Raw genomic sequence first — 15,085 nt, 5'->3', positions numbered from 1 at the left:
AGACAAGGGCACGAGAATTTAAGGACAGAGGGCTGAAAGCCAATATTAACTGAATACAAAGTGTTAGAGGTTAGAAAAATGCAAAATTAGTTACTTTTAAAAGGACATGATTGTTGAACTAAATCAGAAGTCTTCATTCTCTTTAAACCATTTTTAGGGTTTAAAGAGGATTGACCTGTGGCTGTCTCTTTGTTGGTTCTGGTTCAGAAAAGCAGCCCCGTTCAGACAGCAGTTAAGCAATGCAACTTAAGTGTATGCGTAACTCCTTTCTTAAGGAGAGGTGGAATTAAACACATGCTTTAGTGATTTCCTGACCTGGGGCTTTTATTTTCCTTCTGTGAATATTAGTGAAAGTACCTTTTTGTTCATAAGAACACTCATGAAAAGCACGTTCTGAGCCCCTGGCTCAGATTTGCTTAATCTAATCAAGGAAGAGAAAGTCACATGATGTATATTAGGTAACCAGTTGCACAATTTGTGTGTGACCATTAAATTATTTCAGATAGTAAAAATTGTAATAACTTGCAGTGTGCTCTCATATAATTCATAATCATAGTAGAGATCTGGTCTGTAGTTCTGGATGCTCTCTCAGTGACGAACATTGTAAGATAGTGAATGTCTTTTGCTAGGAAATAGAAACACCTGAAAGAAACTTCAGATGGACTGTTTTGTCATAAGGCAAAACAAAAACATAATTTCCTCCAAATGTGGAAAGAGCTTCCATCGTCTGTATTGCTCAGAGGTTTCCTGGTTAGAAAGAAATACAACCAGGCTAAACAGACTTGCAAAAAGTTGTGCTTAAAGTATATCTGTGGAAATTACAAAAGAACTAACAAGCCTCACAGATACCTTCAGGTACCTTTCAAAAAATATTAACAATAATGTTTATGCAAACTTAGATGTATATGGCATTTGTGTGAAAAAAGTGCGTATTTGTGAAATGCCTTTGAGAACACATGGGGAAGCATTTTTTATGTTTTACATGTTTATGTACATATTCCATATGTTTTACTCAGACAAACTTTTAAGCAAAGATTTCTGGGTCAAATGACCTCATTTATTGTTTGTAAACTAAGCTATCTAATCTGGCTCAGAGTCTTCTTATCATATGGTGTAAGTCAAGTAAACTCATCTGTTGCTCAGGCTTAGAATTATAGGGAGTTTTCAACTCAAGAGTTGAACGTGAGCTCTGGCTAGAACAGGGCCATAATGGAGCAGAGGCTCTGTAAAAGAGTGCTTTTACATAGAGCCCCAGAAGAGAGCCCCAGAACTCAGCACCGTAAGATTACTCATTTTTCATTCTTCTAAAGGATGTTCTTAGCTTAAACTGCTGTAGCAGCTGCTTCAGCCTGCTACAGCTAATGCCAGCCTGGCATCCAGAATCCATAAACACCCTGAAAAAGGGGTAGCTCCAGGAGTTGTTAACTGGCCCAAGCATCTCTGTGCATCTGTCACAGAAGCGTTCTCTTTATTATTGCAGAAAAGCAATCTGTAGGGTGAAGCAGCTGTGTCTTACCCCACATATCTCCAGGCTAATGCCCACAGGACCTCTGTACCACTGCAGAATGGTGTGAGGGGGAGACTCCTCATTAGCAGTCTCTGTCCTGTCAGCTCTGATCTCATGTTTGCCAGGAAGCTTCATCTAGCCAAGCAGGGGAGTTAATGCAAGAGCTGATGTTATGGCAGTAGGTAGAATAGACTGAGGACACAGAGAGGCAGAAAGATGCTGATTTCCTTTTTCCTTTTCCTACCACCTAGAATCCTGCCTGTGAAATATCTGAACTGGTGCAGCCTCATCCAATCCTCATGTGAGCAGAGAAAAATACTTTCTTTATTCCCTTTTCAGTAGAAGTCAGTTCATCCAGTGATTTGGAAAGAGGATCTTTTAGTTTGTTTGAAGCAGAGGCTAGGGTACCTCCTTTTACTGAGAGGCAGTCCTGAGTGCACTTGACATCTACTTACTCCAGCAGTGGGATGGTAACTACTGGGACCGGCTGTGGTTACTGAATCAAGTATGTTTATTGAAGAGCCTGGCTAGATGTAAAGCCTATGGTACACAGGATGTACCGAAGAGCATTCTGTAGTTTTTCTTCTACTCACTTCAGGTTTTTTGATTTTTTGGTTTTTTTTTTTGTTGGTTTTTTTTTTTTTTTTTTTGAGGTCTGCAATTTCACATTAGTCTGTTGCAGCTACAGGGGATATTCAGTCAGTATTTCTCTGAAGTTCTGTCTCAGTTCAGAAAGACTAATCTCCAATTAATCCCTGTTGAGGGCAAGGTGTTTTTTGAAGACTTACAGCCAGCCACTAGAAAATAGCAGGCATCGGGACATAGTGGACTTCAGGTTTCTGATCCTCGGCTATTCTTTTCAACTGCTTAGAAACCAGATATTTACATCCCTGCATGTTGGAGAACAGAGTTGCATATGGAGGCCACACGTTTTACTTTACATTCCTCTTTGGACATTTTAACATGTACCCTTTTAAACAGTGTCATTGGGTTTGATACCATAGTCTATAAGGAGTCTGGAATGAGGCACAGCTATGTTTGGCCGCTTACCAAAAAAGTTGGGTACTGCTGCTCTATAAAATGCATAAAAAGTACTTGCATGCCAGACTGGCCTTGGGCTAGACTCCCTCAGGAGCGAAGGAGATTGCAGATCTCAACACGTTGTAGGTACTGCGTGCATTTCTTTGACTTTCTGCAACACGCGTCTCCCTCTGGATGGAGTGTGAGGGAGAGGGCGTGCGCTGTTAACAGCATGCTCACATACTAGTCGATGTAGGAAGAGACAATGATGTTGAACATGGACAGATTAGCTAGAAAATTGTAGTGAACTGAGCCCAGTGGAGAGAAATTTCATCTACGTTCATTCTTGAAGGATTAAGATAGGATCCTGTTGCTTTAAAGTGCAAGAGAGGCAGATCATGTTTTGAGACTGGAGAGAGGAGGAACTGTGGTGTGTTGTGGTACACCTTCACTAAAGTGCCTTCAATCTGACCCTAAAAATTGCAGAGCTGTATTATCCAGTGGATAGAACAAAGACCAGTTTGAGCTAACTCCTGCCAGTCTTGCAAATTAAAACAGATTCCATCCAAAAATATTCATCTGGGGCAGAAATAAAAACTATTCCTGGGAAACACGGTTTTATGGCCAGAATTATGTGCTTTTTTAACTAAATAAAGACACAATGTTTTAGAATTGCAGCGACTGAGCAAAAGTCATCTACAGTAGACTGTGTTATCATCTCTATTTCAATAGACAGAGGATGACTAATCACTTTTCCCCTGTCTTCAATTTGAAAGTTTGCTTTTGAACCAGTTTGGGTTTGATGCCAGGCTTTGCTGATGTCACAGAGTTCAGTGAATCACACGGTTCAGCGAACCAGCATTTAGCTCATTTCTCTGTATGTCTCATATCATAACTTCAGCATAACGTAACAATGTCATGGTACAGTTGTCTGAAAGATACTAAAATACATGATAACTTGTGTGTTTGGTTTAGCAGGCCATAATGCCACTGATGCAGGCATGGATTTGATTTTTCTGTGACCAGTTTACTTAGCCCTCTATAATCTAAGGGCACAGTATCAAAAATAGGCATGGAGATAGGGAATGCAGATACTTAGGGACAAGCACCTCTGAGGGACAAATCTGTAGAGCATGTGAGCTTGATTGCTTATTTGTACCAGCTATAGACCTCACCTAGTGTATGCCCATTCTAGTTTGTAAATTTAAAAGCGTGTAAATAGGTAATTTGCTTTCAGGCATAACCTGCCTTCACGTGCTCTGTTGTTTATTTTGCAACAGTAAGTGGATATTTTGTGCCCCCAGCTGTGTAACATTCTCTAAAACTTATCACCATTTGTTTTCATTTTCTAGTTGTAGTCATTAAGATTGGGGAGGGGCGGGGGGTGTTTGTTCTCTGCTTTTGCTAGATTCACTATGCTAAGTGTGGAATACTCTGTGCAGAGGAAAATTCTTTTCCGTGAAGCATGAAATGAGCACTAGAAATGACCTCTGTCATCTACATGCTTATGAAATAAAACAAAGGAAAAGCATGCTTTTCCTTCATTTAGTGGAGGAAGATGCAGTTTTGACTCCATCTTCAGTCTTCTGGAGAATTGTCTTCTTGGGGAATGCACCTTTGTGATTTATGCTTCCAGTTCCCATTAGTGACTGGCTATATGTGTGAGGGATTCCTTTTCTTTAGTAAAAATACAGAAGAGTTTATATAATTGTTTTATTTTAATTATGTACGTGGCCTTGGATTTAAGGAAAACAGAAGAAAAAAGAAAACTTTCAAAAAATACTGCAATTCCAGCTCTATTACTCTGTTTATCAACATATTGCAAGAAGGAAAAAGTGAAACATCAGGACCTGAAACTGTGCAGAGAACAGAGACCCAGATCCTTGCAGGTATCTGACAGGTAAATCTCATGGATTTCATTAAGAGCCTGGCATATCCTCATTTAAACAGGAAAGCTGAAGACGTGGATGAAAGTTATGCAATTCCTTTGATATTTTTTCTATTGTTTTTTAATTTCTCTGTATTCTGTGAGGTCTAGCTGGGATTGCTGTTTTCAGTGGGAAATACTACAAAGTACATCCGTGCATATTTAAACTTTAGTGCTTATGCCCTATGAACGTATCTACTTTAAATATGTGGATTTTTTTCCTACTGATTGTATGTGATGGTGTTAATTTGAAATCTAGGATTCCACCAGCTCCCTAAGATCTGAAGACTGTTAATGGAAACCACTCCCATACAAAAGGTCAACAAATAAAATCTGTGAGTTTTAATGAAGAAAAGGTGTTAATATTCAATAACAGAAAAAAAAAAATCTTTGCTTTACTTTAAGAAGCAAATATCATAAAATAGAGTTGATGAAACAGAAAATGCAGAATACAATGAGCAAGATTCACAAGCTTTCTTGAAATCATAAGTCCTCATGTAGCCACTGCAGATATACATATATGAAACTAGTTATTGAGATTGACATAAATAGCTGATGTGGATGTGGTGATGAAAGCAATAGAGATCAATAACAAGTCACAATCCCGTTATGGAAGTAATGTATTCTGCATAATGTTCAAGCACATCTGTCACCCCAATGAATGAAAGCTAATTTAAGTCATTAGGCAGAAGCTAGCATCCTTGATAATAGCAGCACTACTTTGCTTCCCAGGATAATTATTAAACTGACCAAAGCGTTTCTTGGATTTGATGGTCTGCTGAAGATGTAAACATACAAGGGTTTCTGCAAATCATCAATGAAGCGTTATCCAGCTTCTGCAGTACTCAGCCACCAATGTTGCCAGGAACACTCACATCAAATTATTTATGATAATCATGAAAACACCACCACCAGAGACTGCACAGATGGCTCTCCCGGCAACATGTGAGTCTAGTGTGGTGCTTCCACAAAGCTAAACTCAATGCAATTCTGTGAACAGTGTTATGCATTCTTGTTGGTTTTTCTTCTTGTTTCTTATAAAACTACATCTTGATCGGTGTCAGCTTTCCATAGGATTTTCCATAATGGACTTTTGTCCTTAAAGTTATTGTTAGCTTTGAACTTTTCAAATTGCTAAGATGTGCTTGTTCTCCTTCTCTCTGAGGACTCACAGAGGCAGCTGGTCATTCCTGGAGGTGTTGCACATGTCTTCTGTGTATTGCCATGTTGTCTGTCAAACGCATTTTGGTGGTTAGGGAATATGCAGCTCACAGTGAGGGCTATGTGCATTTTCCTCGAACATCCTAATGGTGCTTAATAGTATGTGGAGGCAGATATGCAAACAGCAAAGCCACTCTGTGACTAAGGAGAAGTACACTGAGAAAGTCCAGCTTGCTTCCTTAAGTTGCTCTGCAAAGTGAGATCATTGGTAATGAGGCAGTTTTGGAGAAATCACTGGTTATGGTGGTTAATGGACCAAGTTTTGCTTTCAGAAACCAAATGCATGCTTTCTGAGGACAGGAGAATAAAGAAAGGGGAAAAAGCTACGTTTTTTTAAACTGTCTCAGTTATTCCTAACCTTATTATGAAGGTCTATTCAGTACAGCTCCTCTTGCAGAAAGAATTGTGGCATGTGTCAGAGATGGCCATGAGGAACTGGGGATGCCTGCAAGCCAGGTGCTTATTCCTGAGCAACGTTGTCTACAGAGACAGGTAAAGATGCAATTTGATTTTATTGTGAAATATCACAATGTAGACAGAAAGTTTAAGAAAAGCAACTCTCCCTGACCATGAGGACATGGATCTTGACCCCTTTTTCACCTCAGGGCTCTCTGACCCTGATTTAGTTTTATGGGTTTTTTTTCTCAGAAGGTGATAACTCTGTGAGGAAGAAATAACACAAACCATTAGGACTTTTCCTAGCAGGGGGAGAAACGTGTATAATGGCATGCCTTGCATTGTGGTCTGTTACTGATGGTTTCATTGGAAGTTTTTATTGGGAAAGCTATGTAGGGGAAATAAAAACTCCAGCAAACAGCTTGCCTAATACTTTAACTGTAAAGCATAAAGAGAACAAGTCTCTGACTGATAAAAATGTTTCTCAACTCTCACAAGGTGTGTTTTGTTTGTAATCTTAGGGTCTAGAAAGACCAAATCATCAAGTCTGGTACTTAACACCCCCACTCCAACAAAACAGACTTTTAGTCTAGAGTGGATTTTTTTTATGAGCAGTTTATAATCCATATCAAAATAAGGATTTATAAAGGAAGTGCTGACACAAATTTAGAACAAGATCCAATAAAAACTTTGTGTGACTTCTGAAGTGCAGAAACCTGCATAAGGTCACAACCCTCGTCCTCATCCCGCCGCCACTCAGAAAATTTGTCTTAGTGGGATGTATGTGGATGACAGCAATGCAAATGTGTTCCTCCGTGTGGTGTACACATGTGGTATAAGTGACATGATATTACATTCTGGAGAGAAAGAGACAGTTTTCTGACACAGAACATTAGGGAGAGAAATAAGACTTTATGAGCTCACTTTGAGTGAATGACAGATGGGTGGAGAAAAACTGATTTATGTAACGTTATCTGCACTTAAAAAAACCATAGAAATTAGGGTGCATCTCCTTGCTGATTTTTCAAGCAAACACGATCTGTAGCAACGGTGCTGTGTGGAAGGAAATTATCTGAAAGTATGAACTGGTCAAGCACGCTAAAACTGATACTCTTCTCATCAGCCTCCAAAATATGAAACCTGCCAAAAAATTCTAATTGCAGTATACTCCTTCCAAATTATTTTACTACTTGCCAAGAAGGGCTTTGAAATATTTGGCAGAGTCTTCTACCAGGAGAAAATGAAACAAAGGAGAATGAAGTGGAACACAATAAAGAAATACCCCCACCCCCTTGAAAAATAGCAGGTTCGGGGAGTTAGCCCTTTCATGGAGCTCCGATAACTCTGTAACTCATACTAAGTAACTAATCAGAAATAATTTGTCAGAGATAAACAAGATGGACTCAGCTAAAAAGCCTTCCAAACTTAAAGATGTTTCTTGTTAGAACAGCTGCTTGAATACTGTGATATTCACAAGGTGTGTTGATATTAAACATCAAATAAAGTATTTTTCCATTCATTTACCTTGCTGCACAGCTATGATCCATGAAATAATGTACAGAAATGTCACTGACTAAGGCAATTCTAAATTAAGATATCATGAATAACTGTTGAGTTGTAAAATAGTTCCATAAACTTGCTTCACAGCCCCAGGTAACAAGGACCATAGTCCTTGTCTCATTGTAAGAACAGTGAGTTAAATTGATTCTTCATCTGGGAGTAACTCACAAATAAGTAAAATCCAATTCTTTTCAGTTTTCTCTTTGTTTCTTGTGCACACACAAGCAAAGGACGAAGCATTGTTATGCCTTCATCTACATATTTGTAAGATGGAAGGAGCACAAACAGTATGCACAGGATATGTCTGAAAAGTGTTGTGAGGAGATTCTCATTTCATTTCTGTCATGGTTTAACCCCAGCCAGCAACTAAACACCACGCAGCCACTTAATCACTCACTCCACCAATCCAGTGGGATGGGGGAGAAAATCGGGAAAAGAAGTAAAACTTGTGGGTTGAGACAAGAACGGTTTAATAGAACAGAAAAGAAGAAACTAAAAATGATACTGATAACACTAATAAAATGACAACAGTAATAATGAAAGGATTGGAATGTACAAATGATGCGCAGGGCAATTGCTCACCACCCGCTGATTGACACCCAGCTAGTCCCCAAGCAGTGATCCCCTGCCCCCAGTCCCCTCAGTTTATACACTAGATGTGACATCCCATGGTATGGAATACCCCATTGGCCAGTTTGGGTCAGGTGCCCTGGCTGTGTCCCCTCCCAACTTCTTGTGCCCCTCCAGCTTTCTCGCTGGCTGGGCATGAGAAGCTGAAAAATCCTTGACTTTAGACTAAACACTACTTAGCAACAACTAAAAACATCAGTGTTATCAACATTCTTTGCATACTGAACTCAAAACATAGCACTGTACCAGCTACTAGGAAGACAGTTAACTCTATCCCAGCTGAAACCAGGAGAAGTGCACAAAGTGTAATCTGAGCAGAAAGATGCTAAAATACAGCCAATAGTTATGTCTCATTGGATTCAAGGCTCTATTTGGTGTAACTGTTCTTTTTAATATAATGAAGTACGTTGAAAATAATTTTCAACCTTTTATACCTATTAACCACTTGATGGTGTATTTGCGGGATATCTTTGACCGTAGCCTGACAGATCAAAGACGTTCTTTAGATAAGGTGATTTTGACTCCAGACGTCATTACTGGTGGTTCCCGCTTACCAAAGTCACAGGAGGTTTGAGCTGCATAGATACGTTTCAGTCCTCCAAGTGGCTCCCCTGCCTGAGCTCTGCTGCCTTGGCCACAGCCCTGCTGTGTCTCCCATTTCCTCCAACACCTCTTCCTTTGTCAGGGCTGACAGCAGGAAGCACAACACGTTTCTGGATCTGGCATACGTGTGCCAGTGAGGACTGTCCTGCAAGAGGAGGGAGGAGTGCTGGCCGTGGCCAGCTCCCTCCACCTTTGCAGCTCCCAGGGGAGGCGAGAGGGCCAGAAACTGATTAGAGGACCCAGGTCAGAGATTTTTGAACTCTGAATTTGGCAGGCAAACGGAGGAGGAATGGATTTTACAGTATTGTGTTTTAAGATGCATTTATTCATAACTATGAAAGCTGCAGACATATTGTGTTACTGCATCAGGATCTTAAGCAGATGTTTAGATTTTACAGAAAAGGGCGTATGGAGAAATTTTCAGTTTTCCTTTAATTTAAAAAAACCTCATTTATACCTATGGTTTTACACACTAATGCCTACAGGGAGACAATCTACTTCATTACGTCAGATTGCTTGAATATAAAAACTTTTTTTTTTTTTTTCTGATTAGGCTAAGTAAATCAAGGTAAATGTGTAGTCTCCTGCCATAACACTGGAGCCAACACACGTCATTAGCGAGGAAGCTTGAAAGTAAACAGTGTAGGAATTGCTTAGGGTAAAATTTCTCAGAGTTTTCCATAATCGTAACTTAACAGAAGGATTACGTAACTGATCAGTTTATTCATTTCATAGTTGCTTGGACTATCTCTTGTTTCCATTTGCATTTACATAGCAGACCTGTTGGTGAAGCCAGACCAATTGGTATGTGGAAAACCTGTGTTATAGGGAAGGAATAATGTTATCTCTAGTTTTCTATTCATATGATTTATTAGTTTGGGTTTTTTTTAAGTAAGAAGCCATACCAATGATGGGATCGTCCCTGCAAACCACTAGAAAAGGTTCTGTGGGTCAGTGAGCTCTGCCAGTCTCTATATTGCAATATGTCTTCCAAAGAATATGCACAGGGAGCATCTACCTGCATGTTTTAGTTCAACTTAGGAGTGCTCTTTTGAAGAGAATCTCCCAGTTGTCCCTATTTACCTTGCTTTGATATGCATTGGCAAGTGATCTCGGAGCATATGAACTGGATTCCTTTCAGATGAAACTATGCTGTAAGATACACTCCAGCATTGCGGCTAATGCAGTCCAGCTGCTGTAGGGCTTTCAGGCCATGGGACGGGACTGGTCCAAAGTTTAACAAACAGGCAGCCAAACAAAAAGATCAGACAGCCCCACAGTCCTGCCCCTCAAATGCTTAATGTGCGGACTTCGGGTCCTCAGCGGCAAATTTTCACTTTTAATAACTCTTCCTGTCGGTCTGTAATGCATGATAAAGTTGTTGAACATGCTTGTCCTTAGTAATGATTGTTTTTAGGGGGTTCTAGCTTCAACTTCTGAGATTGCATACTTGTACCCAGAGTTTGGGATCTGTATTGCCATTTTTTCTAACGTCATTTTGACTGATTAAGAAAATTGAAGCTGTCTTAAAGAAAACAATCCTTCTTAAGGAGAATTCCTCAAATTTATCTATCTCTATTTTGCCACTGGTTTTGCAAGATACAGGAAAGAAACCTGTAGAAAAATATAAAATCAAAGTTGCTCTGTTCTCCATTAAATATTTAAGTGATAGTTTTTTGTAGAATGTGATTTGGGATATATGTACACCTTGATTAGAGACAGGTCAGAGAGAAAATGTCCAAACACTGGAACAGTGTTTCCAAACATTGGGAAATTCTAAGTATGAATCTGAATCTCTCCCTTGGTCTCATATCTAAAATAAACGGAACAAACATTCCCTTCTTACATGGGCCAGTTCAGGTTTCCTCATCTGGCTACTAAAGGAGCTCTGCCAGCTTCCAGGAGCTCTTTGCTGAAATACTGTTTCAGGTGAAGAGACATGTACACATTCATTACTTTTATGTATAGATCATTGGGTAGTTCTGAACTTCTAGTGTTGACTCTTCATGCATTTGATTGATATTGTTGTGAAAAGAATTGGGGGAGTGGGTCTGAACCAGTGGGCCAAGTGATGGGTATTCACAAAAATGTTGGTAGGTTGTGACTAGATCTTTGTAGAGGAATTTTAGACTCTCTCTACCTGATCATCATAAACATATGGATTCATTCTGCTTGCTAAATCTTCCATTGTGTGCAAATACATAGGTAGCAAAACCACCACCAGGAAGCTATTTTACTTGGTTAAACGGGTATTCAGTGAGTAACATCCCTGTTTCTTTGACTGTCCCCTCTACAGTCAAACATTGTAAGCTGCTTTGAGAATTGTATATACAGGAGGAAATCCTAACTGGGTTGGATGCCACCACACTCTCTGGATTAAGTTTTATGTAGTAAAAAAGGCTGATATGCACAAAGCTGGAATGCATTGCACATACGGATTAGCCAGTGCGTAATGGCATAGGAAAATAACACAAACCTGACAAAATAGGATAAATGTGCTTTACAGAAGAGGCATTTTTGCTGCTGCTGTCTGATATGACCCGTATGGTTTCCAGTAGCTACATATATGGTAGTTGGTTACTGCATCCAACACTGCTGTTTTTCTACTGACTGCTTGCATCCACTAGCCTTACATTTGTTTTATTGCTTCTGTTGTCACTTTATTTATTATGCTTTTATATAGCTTTATAGATGTTCACAGCACTTTATAAAACATAGAGTTAGACAACCTTGTTGCCGCAAAGAGCTTGCAATCAGAGCTCTGATCTTGCACTGAACTCTTATCCAATGCACAGTCCCATTGAACTTAATGAGATGCCACACAGGAATAGGAATCTGCACAGGCAGATCCTTCTGTAAGGTCTGGGATTAATATACTGACGACTTGATGCTGATCCAGAGGTTGTGGGTGAGCAGCGAGGGAAAAATGTGTGTCCTTACATCTTAGACTATGTCATAGCTGTAACCTCTGCCATTCATGTCACAATGCAAAGGAACCTGCTTTCTCTGATTATGATGGTTGTTAATCTTTCTGAAATAAAATATGGCACCTACTTCCATGTCGGCATGAACCATGTTGGCCTCCTTTTGCTAGAGTCAAGTAATGAGAAAACATTCAGGACTGTAACTTTAATGGTTTGAGAGCTGGGATCTCTTAAAATATTTATTAATTTTCTCCTCATTCTGGCACCAAGGCAAATCTGTAGGTGAGTCCAAGAAAAATATGAAATATCCAAATATTATTTAACATAAGTCATGCAGGTCCCAAATTCCCAACAAGATACATCAGACGTAATAGTTAGCACTTTGTATCCTTGCAATGGAAAATAGCAAAGAGTTGTAAAGCTGAGATTATCCTAAATAAGGATTATTCAAGTTCTTTAGACCTCTATCCACAGAGAAACTTGTGGAGTCTCATTGCTTCTGAAAGTAAGTGCATTGTATTTTAGTAGTATAAATGCGGAATTAGGAGTCTCACAGCAGGTACTTGAGACTGATGATTTTTTGTCTCTGAAATTTGCCAGTTAGAATTTTGGAAGAGTGCTATGACTTCTTTTGTTCAAATTCTGTTCTAATATGGTTAAAAATCTCCACTTCTAGTCATGGGAATAATTTGGTTTTAGCGTGTGTTTGGCTTGAGTTGTCACTGATGGAGTTTTATATATAAAAATATAAAGCATGTAGTTTATTATATATGTAAAGTCCAAATGATTTAAAGCCTGTGTCTAAAAAGTGATTTAAGACCTTTTGACTCCTTACCAATTCTGGGATGGTTTGGCAGGTAGTCAAGTCTCTGATTAAAATTTGAGCAATTCATGTTCTTTTAGCCTATACCTCTCTGCCTGTGTCCTAGTGAGCATGGAAAGACCACTAAAGGTAAGAAACTGTCAGTAGAGGTCATGCCCTCAGGTCTCCTGAAGGGAGCAAATGGAATAAGAGAAGGCATCCCACAGTTCCTCTCCAGAGGAGGTTGTGTTTTGCAGGCTTTTTAAGCTGTGAAGCAAGAGCATGGTCTTGATGAGCCAGCTGTCTGTACTGGGGTAGCTACTGGAATTCACTGCAACACCTTCTGTGTCCATTTTCCTGGGTTTCCTCCCAAAGGGAGTTCATCCCAGGTGCTGTCTCCCCATGTGGGAGAACATCTCTTCCAAACAAGAGAGATAGTCTTCAAGATTTGTGTCACAGTGAGACAATTTGATTAACTGAACATGACAAAAGAAGCAGGTGTGATGCTGAAGAGTGGGTACTACGGAACCAAATAACAGGGAACTACATTCATGACCTATGTCTGGACCATGAATTGTAGTTGTATATAAGCTTACGTTTCAGGTGTTTTATAGGCAGTTAGTTTGTGCTTCGTTATGTTCTGTTACTTCCTAGTGTTTGTAATTTTCAAGAAAGTAAGGAATTTCATTTCCTGCACTGAGCCCATCAGCTAGGATTGGTTATGAAAGTGTTGATTTCACATATAGAAAACCAAAAGAATGATACTCACGTTATTAGGAAAAAAAAAACCCTGTTCATTTTCTGGGAATTGTGATACATTCTTTGTGTAGGGGGACAAAAAGACAAAGGCCTCATCATTTCAGAGCTTAAGCCTATCTCTAGCAGTTGACCTTTCTAGGGAGTGGGTCAATTCATATTTGTCTAACATTGGGGTTTTTTGCATTTAGTACTGGATACTGTGAGAGACAGCGTGGTGGAAAACTTAACTTGGACTTTGTTCCATTGTAACACTTTGGATAGACCTGAAGAAGCTAACAAATGTCACATGAAACCGGGTGCCAAGAATGCCTCTGATGTATTCAGGCTGATAAGTAACTGCCCAGTTCCTTGTTTTCTCTTGTCAAGCTCCCTGTACCAGTGAGAGTTTTAAATGGCAGAATTTTAGGACTTGCTTTGTGTATGTGAAAATTCCAGAGGCTGGAGAGGTGTTTGGTGTAGCTGCAGAATTCATCCCTACATCAGTGAAAATATGTGGTTTGGGTCTAGAAGGACAGATCAGCTTGAATCTAACTTTAGGCAAAACAAAGTAGTGCTTCAAGAAAGACAAAAGAAAGAGAAAGGGATACAACTGACATGCCAGTTTCTCATGAAACCAATACAAATAATTTATTCTTAGATAGCATTTAAAATACTACTCTTAAATTTTAGTAAGTGGGACCTTGGCATTATGCTAGCTGGGACCAGCATAGATAGATGCATTTTAACACCCAATGAAGCTTATCACCCAGTTTCTAAAAGGCAATATTTATCTTATTTTTAGATGGGTTTTGTTTGCTTAACATCTCTGAAGATATGATCATATAATACTGATTGTACTGTATGCCAGAGTTGTGGGATCATTCCCAGTCCTTTTCTCACATCTTTTTCTTGTGCCTAGAATCCTATTTGGAAGAAAAATGTCCCCAGATTTATAAATGTCTAGCCCTGAAAATGGTTAGCAACTGCATGTAATCTCCATTTTTATCCTGCAAAGGGTAAGTAGAAATCCTTTGTGTGTGTGTTGTGTATGTTAATGTTTTGGGCTATTGCTTCGCACTTCAGAATAGTTCCTCACTCATTTTCTGTAGCCAACTACTTATAGATCTTTGCAGATTTTAGCACTAAAAAAAGCCTGCAAAATTGTAAACATGTTCAGTCATGTGCGAATCTATCAATCTAGTACATCTTGGAAATGCAAACCATATTTTGAAGGAAAATAAAAAATGAGAAGGCAGTATGAAGCTAGACCTAAGACTGTACTTGAGGCTTGCTTAGTCCTTTATGGGCAAACACTTAAATCTTTTCTGCTGCTGCTCCGTATCTAGGGCGCCAGCCATGTGGGCAATGTGAATACTTCTTTCCCACGTTGCATATTCCTCCTATAGGTTGGCATTCTCTTTAGAGAAAATCAGTAGAACTGAAAGGGGCAAGGGGGAGTTATTCACTTGCTTTCTGATGGCAGGGTAGTACTTCCATGTGCATCTGCACAATTTGAGGAATGACTGCTTGAGAAAGGAAGGGTGGATAAAAAGTACTAAAGAAAAGTTCACACGGCATGAGGAACATTTCAGGCCATTGCCCCTGGAAAACACAAGTTATAGTACGTATCATCTCTCCTTCTCACTTACTCTCTCTTTCTTTCTCCCTGAGTCTCTTCACTTTAGTTTCTTTCCTCATTTTATTATTAGGCACATTTACGGGAAACAGGATTTATGGTTTCCTTCTGCTAATAAATG

Source organism: Accipiter gentilis, chromosome 12 (genome assembly GCF_929443795.1).
Source record: "Accipiter gentilis chromosome 12, bAccGen1.1, whole genome shotgun sequence".
Classification (NCBI taxonomy): domain Eukaryota; kingdom Metazoa; phylum Chordata; class Aves; order Accipitriformes; family Accipitridae; genus Astur; species Astur gentilis.
The sequence above is the reverse complement of the archived record's forward strand: the minus strand, read 5'-3'. Positions refer to the sequence as shown.